A 13,927-nucleotide genomic window follows, 5' to 3' on the forward strand; every position below is an offset into this window, starting at 1 on the left:
TATAGATATCTGTAGCATTTCTATACACCAATAATGAATCAACAGAAAAAGAAGTCAAGAAATTGATCCCATAAAATGCCAAGGAATAAACCAAGAACCATAAAATACCTAGGAATAAACCTAACCAAAGATGTAAAAGATCTGTATGCTGAAAACTATAGAAAGCTTATGAAGGAAATTGAAGAAGACACAAAGAAATGGAAAAACATTCCATGCTCATGGATTGGAAGAATAAATATTGTTAAAATGTCAGTACTGCCCAAAGCAATCTACACGTTCAATGCAATTCCAATCAAAATTGCTTTCTTTGCAAAGCTAGAACAAACAATCCTAAAATTTGTATGGAACCACGAAAGACCCCGAATAGCCAAAGAGATACTGAGGAAGAAAACCAAAGTGGGAGGCATCACAATCCCAGACTTTAGCTTGTACTACAAAGCTGTAATCATCAAAACGGTATGGTATTGGCACAAAAACAGACACAGAGACCAATGGTATAGAATAGAGACTCCAGAATTGGACCCACAAATGTAGGGCCAACTAATCTTTGACAAAGCAGGAAACAGTATCCAATGGAAAAAAGACAGTGTCTTTAACAAATGGTGCTGGGAAAACTGGACAGCAACATGCAGAAGAATTAAATTAGACCACTTTCTTACACCATTCACAAAAATAAACTCAAAATGGATGAAGGACCTAAATGTGAGACAGGAAACCATCAAAACCCTAGGGGAGAAACAGGAAACAACCTCTCTAACCTCAGCCGCAGCAATTTCTTGCTCGACACATCTCCAAAGGCAAGGGAATTCGAAGCAAAAATGAACTATTGGGACCTCATCAAGATAAAAAGCTTCTGCACTGCAAAGGAAACAATCAACAAAACTAAAAGGCAGCCGACGGAATGGGAAAAGATATTTGCAAATGACATACTGGATAAAGGGCTAGTATCCAAAATCTATAAAGAACTCACCAAACTCCACACCCGAAAAACAAAGAATCCAGTGAAGAAATGGGCAGAAGACATGAATGGACACTTTTCCAAAGAAGACATCCAGATGGCCAACAGAAACATGGAAAGATGCTCAATGTCACTCCTCATCAGGGAAATACAAATCAAAACCACACTGAGATACCACCTCACTCTGGTCAGAGTGGCTAAAATCAACAAATCAGGAGACTATAGATGCTGGCAAGGATGTGGAGAAATGGGAACCCTCTTGCACTGTTGTTGGGAATGCAAACTGGTGCAGCCGCTCTGGAAAACAGTGTGGAGGTTCCTCAAAAAATTAAAAATAGATCTGCCCTATGACCCAGCAATAGCACTGCTAGGAATTTATCCAAAGATACAGGAGTGCTGATTCATAGGGGCACATGTACCCCAATGTTTATAGCAGCACTTTCAACAATAGCCAAATTATGGAAAGAGCCTAAATATCCATCAACTGATGAATGGATAAAGAAGATGTGGTTTATATATACAATAGAATTCTACTTGGCAATGAGAAACAGTGAAATCATGCCATTTGCAGCAACGTGCATGGAACTGGAGGGTATTATGCTAAGTGAAATAAGTCAGTCAGAGAAAGACAGATATGTTTTCACTGATATGTGGATCTTGAGAATGTTAACAGAATACCATGGGGGAGGGGAAGGTGGAAAAAGTTACAAACAGAGAGGGAAGGAGGCAAAGCATAAGAGACTCTTAAATACAGAGAACAAACTGAGGGTTGATGGGGGTGGGGGAGAGGGGAAAGTGGGTGATGGGTGATGGGCATTGAGGAGGGCACGTGTTGAGATTAGCACTGCGTGTTGTATGGAAGCCAATTTGACAACAAATTATGTTAAATAAATAAATAAAATTCTTTGTATTTTCATGCATTGCTCTCCTGACCATTGTGAGCATCTTTATGATCATTCTTTTTAATTATCTTTGGGTGAATCACTTTTCTTTGTTTTTTTATGATCATTTTCTGGAGATTTGTTTTTTTGTTTGGAAGTTATTCCCATTTTTCATTTTCTTTGACTCTTTTTGTTGGTTTCTGCACATTAGATAAAATGGCCACATCTCCCAGTTTTGACAGATTGGTCTTGTGTAGGTGATGAACCTTGTCAGTAAGCCCTGGCCTAAACTCCTGGTTTCATTTCAAATGTTTGTGACTGTCCAAACTGCCATTTTTGTTTTTAGTGGTTCCCAATTGTTTAGGTTATGCCAAGACCCTCCCCCAGGGGAGGATCACACTCAGTACTGAATGGAGGCTGATTAGAAGCAAGACCTTCAGGCAATAGCTGGGAAAGCATGTAGTTAAACCCCTTCCAAGGAGAAGCTGAGAGATGGGCATTTCTGCTTCATCCCTCCTTGCTGCATCTGTGCATATAGCTGTACAGTATGGTGGGAGTAATTCTGAACCTGTTGAGACTGTTTATTCACTATAAGGAGCACCCCTGTGAGAGTTGTGAAATGCAAGCCTTGTTAGCTATCAGAAGTAGGTAGTTTGAGATCCTCTCCCTTATGTGGCAGCCATAAAAACTGGGGCATCTTTAGAAGCTCCTTCCAGAGAGGTGCTGGCAACTTGATTTTACTGTTAATTGAGGCAGAGGGAAAAGTCAGGGTAAGTACGCATTGGCTCTCTCTCTCTTTCTGAGTAAGATCTCAGCCAGCCCCTAGATCTGTGCTAATTAGTAGCTGGACCAGAGGCAGCAACTTACAAAGTATGCAGCCAGACCCTTTCCAGTGAAAGATCGGGAGATGGGTGTTTTTGCCTCTTCCCTCCACACCGCTCCTGGGGGCAGGAGTGGGGGAAAGCTGCTGCAGGTGCTCATGTGCCTGCCCGTAAGAACTGGACTGGTTCTTTGTTATGGCCCTGTGTGACACGTGAATTCAAGTTCTACTGGTTATCAGAGTCAGGCAGTCTAGGGGCCCAATTCTTTTTTTTAAATTTTTTTTTCAATGTTTTTTATTTATTTTGGGGACAGAGAGAGACAGAGTATGAACGGGGGAGGGGCAGAGAGAGAGGGAGACACAGAATTGGAAACAGGCTCCAGGCTCTGAGCCATCAGCCCAAAGCCTGACGCGGGGCTCGAACTCACGGACCGCGAGATCGTGACCTGGCTGAAGTTGGACGCTCAACCGACTGCGCCACCCAGGCGCCCCTAGGGGCCCAATTCTTAAGTAGCAACTGCAAAAGCTTGGGTGCTAGATGTGAAGTCCACTTAGCTCTTCAGGGAGAAGTTGGGAGTTGGGAGTTCTTTCTTAGTTGCATGGCACTGTGTTGTTGGGTGGGGGGTATAGGTAGAGTTTATGGTGAGAGTGTATCTCAGCCTTTTCTACCTTTTGCTGTGTAGGTATTTCTCATTCACCTGATGTACAGGAATCGCCCGGCTGCTTTCTGGATTTCACTTAAGATTGCTTTGTGTGTTGCTATACACTTGGTGTGTCTATGGGAGGTGGGAAGTCCAGGACCTCCATTGTTGCTATTTCTGTCCCTTGGTTTCTTTGTTCTTTTTTGTTGCTATATAGTATTCCAAACATGACCTTTCTCTTTGCTGTTTGGGATGTTTATACTTTGGGGCTATTTTGAGTAATACTGCTATAAACATTCTTGTGCATGCTTTATGGCATACAGATGCATTATTTCAGTTTTGGTATATTTCTAGAAGTGAGATTGCTGGATTTTGGAGTGAATGTATGTTAAATTTTAGTTTTTTTCTGCCAAGTAGTTTTATAGAGTGGTTGTTCCAACTTAATCTCCAACCATTAATATAGGGGAGCTGTATTAATACTACTCTGTCTTTGCACTTCTGCTGGGTATGTTGTGGTATCTCACAGTGGTTTTAATACTAATTTTCCCATTGAATAATGCTTATTGGCTCTTTGGATCTCTTTTTTTATGAAGTGTCTATTCGTGTTTTCTGTCTTAAAAAATTTTTTTTTCTTATTTGTAGGAATTCATTATATGTTTTCCATGATCCCTTTTCAGATGTATTGCAATTATCTTCTCAATCTGTGGCTTGTATCTTTACTTTTTTAGTGGTGACTTTTGATATAAAATGTTTTGATAAAGTTTAGTTTATCAATTATTTTTCATGTAGATTTATGTGCATTATTTAAGAAATCTTTCCTAGCCTACTCACAAAAATATTCCCCTGTATTTTCTTCTAGAAGCTTGATTTCAGCTTTCACATTTAGGCCTATGATTCCTCTCAAATTAATGTTTAAAATGGTGTGAAATAAGGGTAAAGGTTAATTATATTTTCATATGAATATCTAGTTGTTCCAATACTTAATTATAGTAGCACCTCAGTTGTAAATCAAGTGACCATATGTGTTATCACTACCCTAATATTTGACAGTAATCTCCATGAGCATCCTACTTTTATATCTTTTTATTAGGATATGTTGAGGACTATATTAATTAAAATTTTCTGGTCATGCTAGTTGAACTTAATAGTTAAATTACTTCTTTTTTCTTTCTAGACAAGAGTGTGTGCAGTTTTAACCCATAACCTTCCATTTCTGACTTTTTTGCTTCATTTATTTATTTTTTCTTTGAAATTGGTCTTGATTTTTCATTTTTCATTTTTCTCACTTTTTACTTAAATAAAAGTTAGGGTTCACTGCTGGCCTATCATTTTGCATGATTACCTTTATATTTAAATACAGCACTTGAGATTTTGAGTGCTTTTATGTTTTCAGTACCAACTTTAAAAGTAACTGTCACTACTTATGTCATAACTCACATATTCTGAACAAGGTATTTGATATGGTTAGTTTCACATACATTCCTATACACACAACATTCCTATACAAGAGATTGTTTTAACTAAAAGGAAATTAAATGCTTATATATCTTTCCCCTGTCCCCACCCCTAAATGCACATTGCTATTTCCTATTGTCTATAAAGGCAATAAAAACATCATGAACAACTTCCATCTAACACTGATGTGAGCCTTTATGACTCACTTCTTGGATACTTACCTCCATTACTGTGATTTGTTTTACCTACAGGGTGTGTATATCACAAAAGCGTTGGGAGCTGTTACTCAGGAAAAAATTAAATTGAAAATCAAATTATTTAGAGAGCTAAGAGATGACCAGTTACAGTTTTTTTCATCAGATGCTACAACCTTATAGAGGTGTGATAAATGATTTTGTCATGTGAGCTTTGCTTTCTTATAGACTAAATTTTGTGAGTTTGATTCTCAGATTCAGATGATTGGGATGGGCCCTCAGCAGTTCCTTGTATTCCCCGTCCTGTTTTTTACTTTATATTATGTTATTTGGTATGCTCCCAGGTACTTTGAGGAATAGATTTAAATATCTCTCTATGTATTTTCTTTCTGCCAAGAAGGTAATGATAATCTGGACAGTCCAAGGCAAGAGTGTGTTACCTAATGTCTGAGGAGAGAAATTACCTTCAAATTTTAATATTTTTGGTACCACTTAAACCATTTGTTAGTTGATTAGTTGGTTAGGAGTAAGGTATTTTATTTCCTGTGTGAAGAAATGTCTCAAATTGAATTGATCTTTCCAGTTTCTCTCTTTGGATTTTTTTGTAGTGATTTATCAATAGATATTCTTCAGAATTGTCTTTTGTTGTGTAGATATCCATTCTTGGTCTCATAAAGTAAAATTTCAGGAAGAAAGTAGAGGACTATTCTCTTATATAATATGTGGTCATTTATGTTCATTTTCAAAAATTTGGAGGTTAGGCAAAGAATATTTCTATGGAGCTGATAAGTTAACAAGATTGGATAGACATACATAGTTTTTGAAAATAATAAGTTAGTAAATTAGGGAAAGGGATGCACAAGAGTGTGTGTATATGTGTATGTGAATACTTTTTTTGAATTGGTTTCTAAAATATGCCATATTTATACAAAAGAAATTGGAGGCAACCAAAATAAAAGCATGAAAACAAACAACAAACACCAAGCACAAGACAAAAGATAAGTCTGGAGAAATGTAGAGCAAGGGGATGAGAAAACCGTATGAAAATATTAAAAGAATAGACGTGGGATCCTTATTTACTCTGAATTCTCAAACTCCAGGAATATTGTTAGGATTTGCCTAATTCTCTACTGGCATTATGAAACCAATGTTCTTTAACCATTGAATAAAGAAATCCCACTTCTCTTTCAAAGATCATGCCATGGGATCATCTACTTCCTACCTGTGTCTTTCCTATTATCTGTTAGCTATATATTTATTAAGATCTATGAAGATCTCAAACTTGACTGTCTATAAATCACCTGGAGTTTTTATTAAAACTGATTCAGTAGGTCTTGGATGTTACCTTATATTCTGCATTCTTAACAAGTTCCTAGATGATATCATTGGACCACATGGTAACTACCACCAAAGATTTAGACCAGAGTCCTCATACTGATGAAGAGCTTTGGCATTTGGCTTATAATCTTTCCACATTGACTTATGCCATCATCCTGGGTCATCCCTTTTAATTCTTTCATTTCAACTTCTATAAATTTTATTTTGACTCCATTCTCTTTCAGCAGTCCTTCCCTATAGTCTTTTGTTACCATTAGAACTTTCCTACCTTTAAATATTGTATTTCAGTGCTTTACTTTGAGTTTACCCTTCCAGCTTTCTTACTCCCTTACTTACTTAATGGACCTTGCTCTCTGTTGAATCTCATGAAGACCTTTAAATTTTGACATCTTTACTTTCTCTGAGTTCGTCAGTTCCTTCTTTCCTGAAGTTTGTTGTCACCCTTTAGATGATTTTCTCCTTGTCTTTCAGTTGTCCATCCCTGCACCAGAATTGCAGTTCACTTTCTCCATTTCCATGGTCAGGTTGCTGAATATACCTGAAGGAAAAAACATGTTGTCCAGATTGCTGCCATTTTGTATCTATGGCACTCATTCTCATCTGGGCTCTTAATGCTGCTCTTTTTTTTTTTTTTTTTTTTTTTTTTTTACTTTTTTAAAGATTTTAAGTAATCTCTATGCCCAATGTGGGGTTCAAGCCCACATTCCTGAGATCAAGAGTCACATGCTCCACTGACTGAGCCAGCCAGGCACCCACAGTGCTGCTCTTTTCTAATCTTTTCTAATCCAAAGGCTTTGTTTTGCTTGGGCCTATAAATTTTAGAGAGAAAACACCTCAAGGAACTTGGAAAGAATTTTTTTGTGAGTCCATATAGAAATAAGGATAAGACTTCCTGAACGTAGAAACTCTTGTTTGGTGTGTCACAGTAGTTAACAAATGCAAGAACCCAGACTCCTCAAGTGCCTCTGTGATACTATTCTTTAGGGTGTCCAGAGTATCAAGAGTGAGAATGCCCGAAAATTCCTAGTTTCCCCTACCCCTTCAACACTTGCCTACATATCTGCACCAGTTCTCAATTCCTTGTTCCTAATCTTATTCAAAGCTCAATTTTTATTTTCATAATTTCATATTTTCATGATTTCTCCAGTACCTTCCAGTGTTTGATAACCTTCTTTCATTGCTTTGACATTTAAAAGGGGAAAAGGTATGAGAAAGAAAAGTAAGAAAAGTCATTATCTCAACTTTTTAAAAGTTTATTTATTTAGAGAGAAAGTGTGTGTGTGTGTGTGTGTGTGCAAGTGGGGGAGGGACAGAGAGAGGAAGAGAGAGAATCCCAAGCAGGCTCTGCACTGTCAGTATGGAGCCTGATGTAGGGCTCTATTCATGAACTGTGAGATCATGATCTGAGCCGAAATCAAGAGTTGGACCTTAATCGACTGAGCCACCCAGGCACCCCCCATTAGCTTAAGTTTAATAAGACTACATTCTTGAGAATTTCTGCATACAGAATAGAATGCCTTCTTATCTTAAAATCTAATTTGCACATATTTTACTGATATGGTAATGTCTTTATAAGGGTCATATAGAATTTGTGACTTTATTTTTTTATTTTTGGAAGAGTACAAGTTGGGGAGGGGTAGAAAGAGGGGGACAGAGGATCTGAAGTGGGCTCTGTGCTGACAGGCTGACAGAAGCAAGCCTCATGTGGGGCTTGAATTCACCAACCACGAGATCGTGACCTGAGCCAAAGCTGGCCAGTCAACTGACGGAGCCACCCAGGTGCCCCATAGAATTTGTTACTTTATTATTTAAAAAATTTTTTTATGTTTATTTTTGAGAAAGAGAGAGACAGAGCATGATGGGGGAGGGGCAGAGAGAGAGGGAGACACAGAATCCGAAGCAGGGTCCAGGTTCCACGCTGTCAGCGCAGAGCTTGACATGGGGCTCCAACTCAAGAATTGTGAACTCATGACCTGAGCCAAAGTAAGACCTTAACAGACTGAGCCACCCAGGCACCCCAGAGTGTGTTACTTTAAAGTATAATTGACATAATTCAAGGTCTGTGTTTGGAAATTGTAAGCTATTGTGAAAATATACTGAATAAAGTGGGGAAAAAAGGTATTAATTTTTAATTAATGTTAGATGTTTTATGTGGCTCTTATAAGCATGTAACTCTAAATATAGGTTATGGTGATATCCTCTATCAGTCAGCTCTTTTGTTTCAATTTTGAATTTACTATGCAATTTAAGATTCTGAAGGACTTCTGAAGAGTGAATATACTAATTTGTTGATGGAAATGTCTGATTTGCTTGGAAAGTATATACCTCTTGGTAATACATTGTTGTCATGGTACTAATCAACTGAAAACAGTGAGAACAATTTTCCCCAGAAGCAGATAATCCTTGAAATTCTGGGTCTCCATATCTCTAACTCATTTGAAGTATTGAGGGTGATGTTTTAACCAACTCCTTAGAAACTATATTACCCTAAATTTTACAGTTGAGTTTAAGACAGAGTATTTTTTGAGAGGAGGTCAAAGAAAGAGCAATGAGAAAGGTTAAGGGAATGAAAATATGTGCTTTACTATTGTCAGGCTCGGCCATTACCTTGTTTCTCACCTTATTCAGGTTAAGGATAATATATTAGAAGATTGATGGAGAGACAAACTACTGTCCTTCATTTTGGGGATTGTGTAGCATCTAGATAGGGAGAATGAGAAGGAAGAAAATTTTACTGAGGGGTAGGGGAAGGCAGTGAGAATAAAGTGGAAATGAGGGAAAAAATGTGCTCTTTTAGATAGAAAATGTAGATTAGCAGAAGAATTTAAGGCTAAGTAAGAGTCAGCCCGCCTTATGTCATATACATGAATATAAAGGGCCTATTTTGTATTACAGAGAATGTTAATAAATATCTTATTTGATATTTGTACATTCTGTGTTTAAACAAGCAGTTTGGAAATCTTCTGACTATGCATTTTTGAATAATTGATATTCAGAATACAATTTGTCATCTATGAAGATGTTTGGTGGAGCTGATTTGCATTAAAACATTAATGATGATTCTCAGTAAAAATACACAGAAGCACAAAACAGTTAATTGTCTTTCTTTTAAAATAAATGTCAAGAAAAGCATTTAAAAAGTAAGATAAAATGTAGTATTTAAAGAAAATTCTATCAGAATTCAAAATATTTTATAACTACACAGGATAATAGAATTTTATATATTTTAATGTATATATTATGTTAGGGATCTTATGGAATCTTTTTTTTTTTTTTATTCTTCAGACATAAGAGTATTTGCAAATGAACTCAGACTGCTTTTCAACAGTTTCCTGTAGGTTTAGGATAGCTCTCTCTTTAATTTTTGAAATATTTGATAGGTGTTTGTAATTTTTAGAATTATATTTGTGTTTATCTCATTTTCTTACTTTGTAGTTTGTTTTTTACCTGACAAAACTGTTTCTTTTACTCTGAATAGTTGAGTAGAGTCCAGTTAACAAGGGTAGTGTTGATGTAGGGAAATGTAACCCAGAGCTATCATTTGATATTAAAAGAAGTATATTCTATCCTGGAACTCAATTACTATTAAAGTAGCTATATTTATACATAAGTGTAGTTATGAGACCTAATAAAGATCAGTAGCATTTGTTTAGCTGTTACCCATAAGTATAGTACATACATGAATGATTCATTATGTGGGAGCAATTAATTTGTCATATTTATCTTACCAGTTAATCAGACATTTTGTAAGTATATACTATCAAAATAGGTACCTGTAAAGTTTTTATATGCAGAAATGATTTGTGGCAAGTCAGATATTCATTTTGTGCATGAAAATTTAGGTAATGTATCTTTAGAAATCCTGTCATTCAGAAAGTAATATTAACCATTTTTACCATTAATATTATGTTGTGGTTAGGCTCTTCCTTCTGTCTTAAGCCTTCCATATTTTCCCAAGGGACCCAACCAGACAATTTGAATTATTGATGCTCACTTAGAAATGGGAGAATGGAAAATTAGCTTTTAAAAGATGAATTGGAGTTCCCATCTTCCCCCAAGATTAATTGGTTAATACTAATTAATTGGTTAATGTTTTTGAGGTCTGTTTCTCTATATTTCTATATCCTGGCTGTTTGTGTATCCCTTGTATTTCTGGTGGTCTGTTAGCTGATATGAGAGATTGCTAGTCAGTCTGGGTTAAAATAATATTTATTAATATCTCTTAAATTTTTTTTAATGTTTATTTATTTTTGATAGAGAAACAGAGCACGAGCAGGGGAGGTGCAGAGAGAGAGAGAGAGAGAGAGAGAGAGAGAGAGAGACGCAGAATCCAAAGCAGGCTCCAGGCTCCAAGCTGTCAGCACAGAGCTCGACGCAGGGCTCGAACTCACTAACTTTGAGACCATGACCTGAGCCAAAGTCGAATGCTCAATCAACTGAGCCACCCAGGTGTCCCAATGTTTCTTAAAAATTTTAACCCAGCATATCCTTTGTTAATATATATGGGAGGAAAGGTGAGAAAATGAATTGTCTAAGAAGTAGAAATTTATCTTATCTGGTGTTATTTTTATTCTAGGAAAAAAAAGCATTATTATTGAAAAATACCGTAACGAGTATTTTATTTCTGTTTCCTGAAATTTTTAATTATCTTCAGTCAGGAGAAAGAAAAAAAAACAGTAATAAGGATTTTGTTAATATTTATTTAATTTTCTCTGTCATTACCTGATGATTTTTCCCCCTAAATCTACTCTTTATTTAGTGTTTCTCATAAACCAAGGTGCTTAGGCCAAAACTCTGGGACTTATTCTTGATTTTTTTTCTTTCCTTTACCAGGTATATATAACCTATCAGCAAGTCCTCTGGAGTTTATATTCCAAATATATCTTTAATTTGTCTATTTCTCTTCATCTTCTCTACCATCCTAGTATAACCTGTCATCATTTATTTGGAATACTCTTAAGTTGTGTTTCTACTTTCACTCTTGCTTTCTTACATACCACTCTACTCTCCTGATAGTACTCAAAATGATCTTTAACAGCTTTGCTTACAAATAACCAGAATGCTAAGCAGCCAGTTTATTATTTAAAAAACTTGAAAATGAAGAGAATCAAGTACTTGTCCTATTTTTCTTACACTATTAAGCACATAATTGATGAAGGAAGTTTTCCTTTACTAAGGAATTTCAGTTGACAAATAAAGAAGGAATGATGCAATTGTAGTGTCAATATTTTATAAGCCCTAATTAAGTAATATAATAGATCTAAGGCAATAATTATTACTGTTAATATATGCATGTAGAGAGAACATATTATATGCTTCCTGATTGGAGTAAATAACATAAACTATAGAGTAGTTTTGCTAGAAAATTGAAACTGAATCTGGTTAAACATTCAGATCTAACTACCAGTTAATAGAAAATACAGGAGACAGAGGAACATGTTAAGTGACACTATGAGGATGCCATCAGAAATCCAGAGTGTAGAAAACCCTGTAGAATAAGTAACCCAGTTTTTTTTTCCATCAAGTAAATTGTAAGGAAAAAAAAGTGAAAGAATCATCATCTATAGATTAAAAGACCAAGAAACTTGTTAAAGCAATATCTGGACCTTATTTGGATTTGATTTGAATCAGTGAGCTTTAGAAAAAATTGATACACAGGGAAATTTGGACACTGCCTAGATAGTTAGTAATTTTAATAAGTTATTATTGAAAATAATGATGTAGGGGCACCTGGGTGGCTCAGTCAGTTAAGCATTTGACTTCAGCTCAGGTCATGATCTTGCAGTTCATGAGTTGGATCCCTGTGTCCAGCTATGTGTTGACAGCTCAGAGCCTGGAGCCTAATTCAGATTCTGTGTCTCCTGCTCTCTCTGCCCCTTCTCTGCTCATGCTCTGTCTCTCTCTCTCTCAAAAACAAATAAAACATTAAAAAAAAATAAAAATCAGTTAAAAAAGAAAATAATGATGTAATTATAGTAATATTGATAGAAGTTATATTTGTAAGAAGAGTCCTTATCTTTTAGTGACATATATTAATATGTGTATAAATGAAATGATAGATTTCTGAGGGGTAGATGTGGAATGAGTAAAGATACAAATTAAGCAAGACTGGTCATGAAATGATAATTATTGATACTGGTGGATAAATATATGTGGATCCATTTTGCTCTGTTCTCGTCATTCATACACATTGAAACTTCCTATAATTAAATGTAAATCCAAACAAAAAGCCTTTGCACTTAGACTATAATCCAAACTTTTTATCTTAGCAGAGTCTACTCAATCTGACTGTACTTAACCCATATCAAGCGTGTTCACCCTTTTTCACATTACACTTGTTTTTTTCCTTTTCCTCAGTTACCCCAAATTCATTCCTGCCTTGGGGTCTTTGAACTTGTTGTTCTATCAGGAACCTTCTTCCCCTAGATCTACAGTGTCTGTCCTGTGTTGGCATTCAGGTCTCATTTCATTTTTATTATTTTTTAGTTCTAGGTTTGTTTGTTTATTTGAGGGAGAGAGCAAGCAGAGGGGAGAAGGTGAGGGAGAGGGAGAGAGTGAATTCCTAAGCAGGCTCCACACCCAGCATGGAGCCCAATGTAGGGCTCTATCTCATGACCCTGAGATCAGGTCTCATTTTAATGTCACTCCAGAACATCTAGCTGTAACAATCATCTCATCTAGTTTTATTTTCCTCAGAACACTTATCCTGAATTCGTATTTTCTTTTATATTTATTTGTTTATTGATTCTACCCACTAGAGTATAAAGTACATGTGGGTGGTGGGAAGATCTTGACTATCTTGTTCACTTTTAAATTTCCAGCACTTTTCTGACAAATATTTTTGCTAAGGCAAATATGATTGGCATTCCATAAATGTTTTTTGAGTGAACCAATTAAATGTTTATGAATCTGTTGAACACTAAGAACATTATTAATCTTTTACATTTAGAATATCAACATTACATATATTTATTGCCTAGTGAAAGTATTTAAACTTCAGTTGGCATTTTCATTATTAATGTTTTCAAAGGCTCATATGCAACAGAATTAGCTTTGTAGCAAACCTTCAGAAAGATTTTAAAAATTTCACAAAATGTCAAATTTTTCCTTAGCATATATTTAAAAATATTTGTATTTTGGATAATTAATGTCACATTTTGTCTAAGAGCTGTTTTTCATATCTACATAAGTAGAGGTTAAATTTTGTGCTATGTGTTTATATGTGATATGGAAATTTGGCAGACATTTCTCATCTTGTGAATAATAATGAAATACTTATATCTTCCATCAAGAAGGAAACTTGGAAATACTTTTATAGATAAATGCAGTAGAGGAAATGAGACTGTAAAATTATGAGATATTCTCTTTATTAGAATAGAAAACAATCTATTTGTTAAAAACAAATATATAATATATATACATACATATATAAACAATATATCTATCTATATCTACATATCTATATCTATATATTTCCAAGTAAGTATTGTCATTCAGAATAACTGCTAAGAAAGTTGTTCATAATAGTTATTGAATGAAGTGATATGTTTCACTGACAAAATAATTTTTACCCTAATATTTGTTAGAGTTACATATATGGTGCAGACTGGTGGATTCCCTTCTTGTGTCCTTAGGAAGCT

General features: G+C 35.5%; 1 protein-coding gene across 2 annotated transcripts in view; it reads left to right on the plus strand.

Annotated features, from left to right (window-relative positions):
* Positions 1-13,927, plus strand: part of NUBPL (nucleotide binding protein like) — a 226,356-nt gene that overhangs the window by 147,947 nt on the left and 64,482 nt on the right. The window lies entirely within an intron of this gene.

This window comes from Prionailurus bengalensis, chromosome B3, assembly GCF_016509475.1.
Source record: "Prionailurus bengalensis isolate Pbe53 chromosome B3, Fcat_Pben_1.1_paternal_pri, whole genome shotgun sequence".
In the NCBI taxonomy this organism is placed as follows: domain Eukaryota; kingdom Metazoa; phylum Chordata; class Mammalia; order Carnivora; family Felidae; genus Prionailurus; species Prionailurus bengalensis.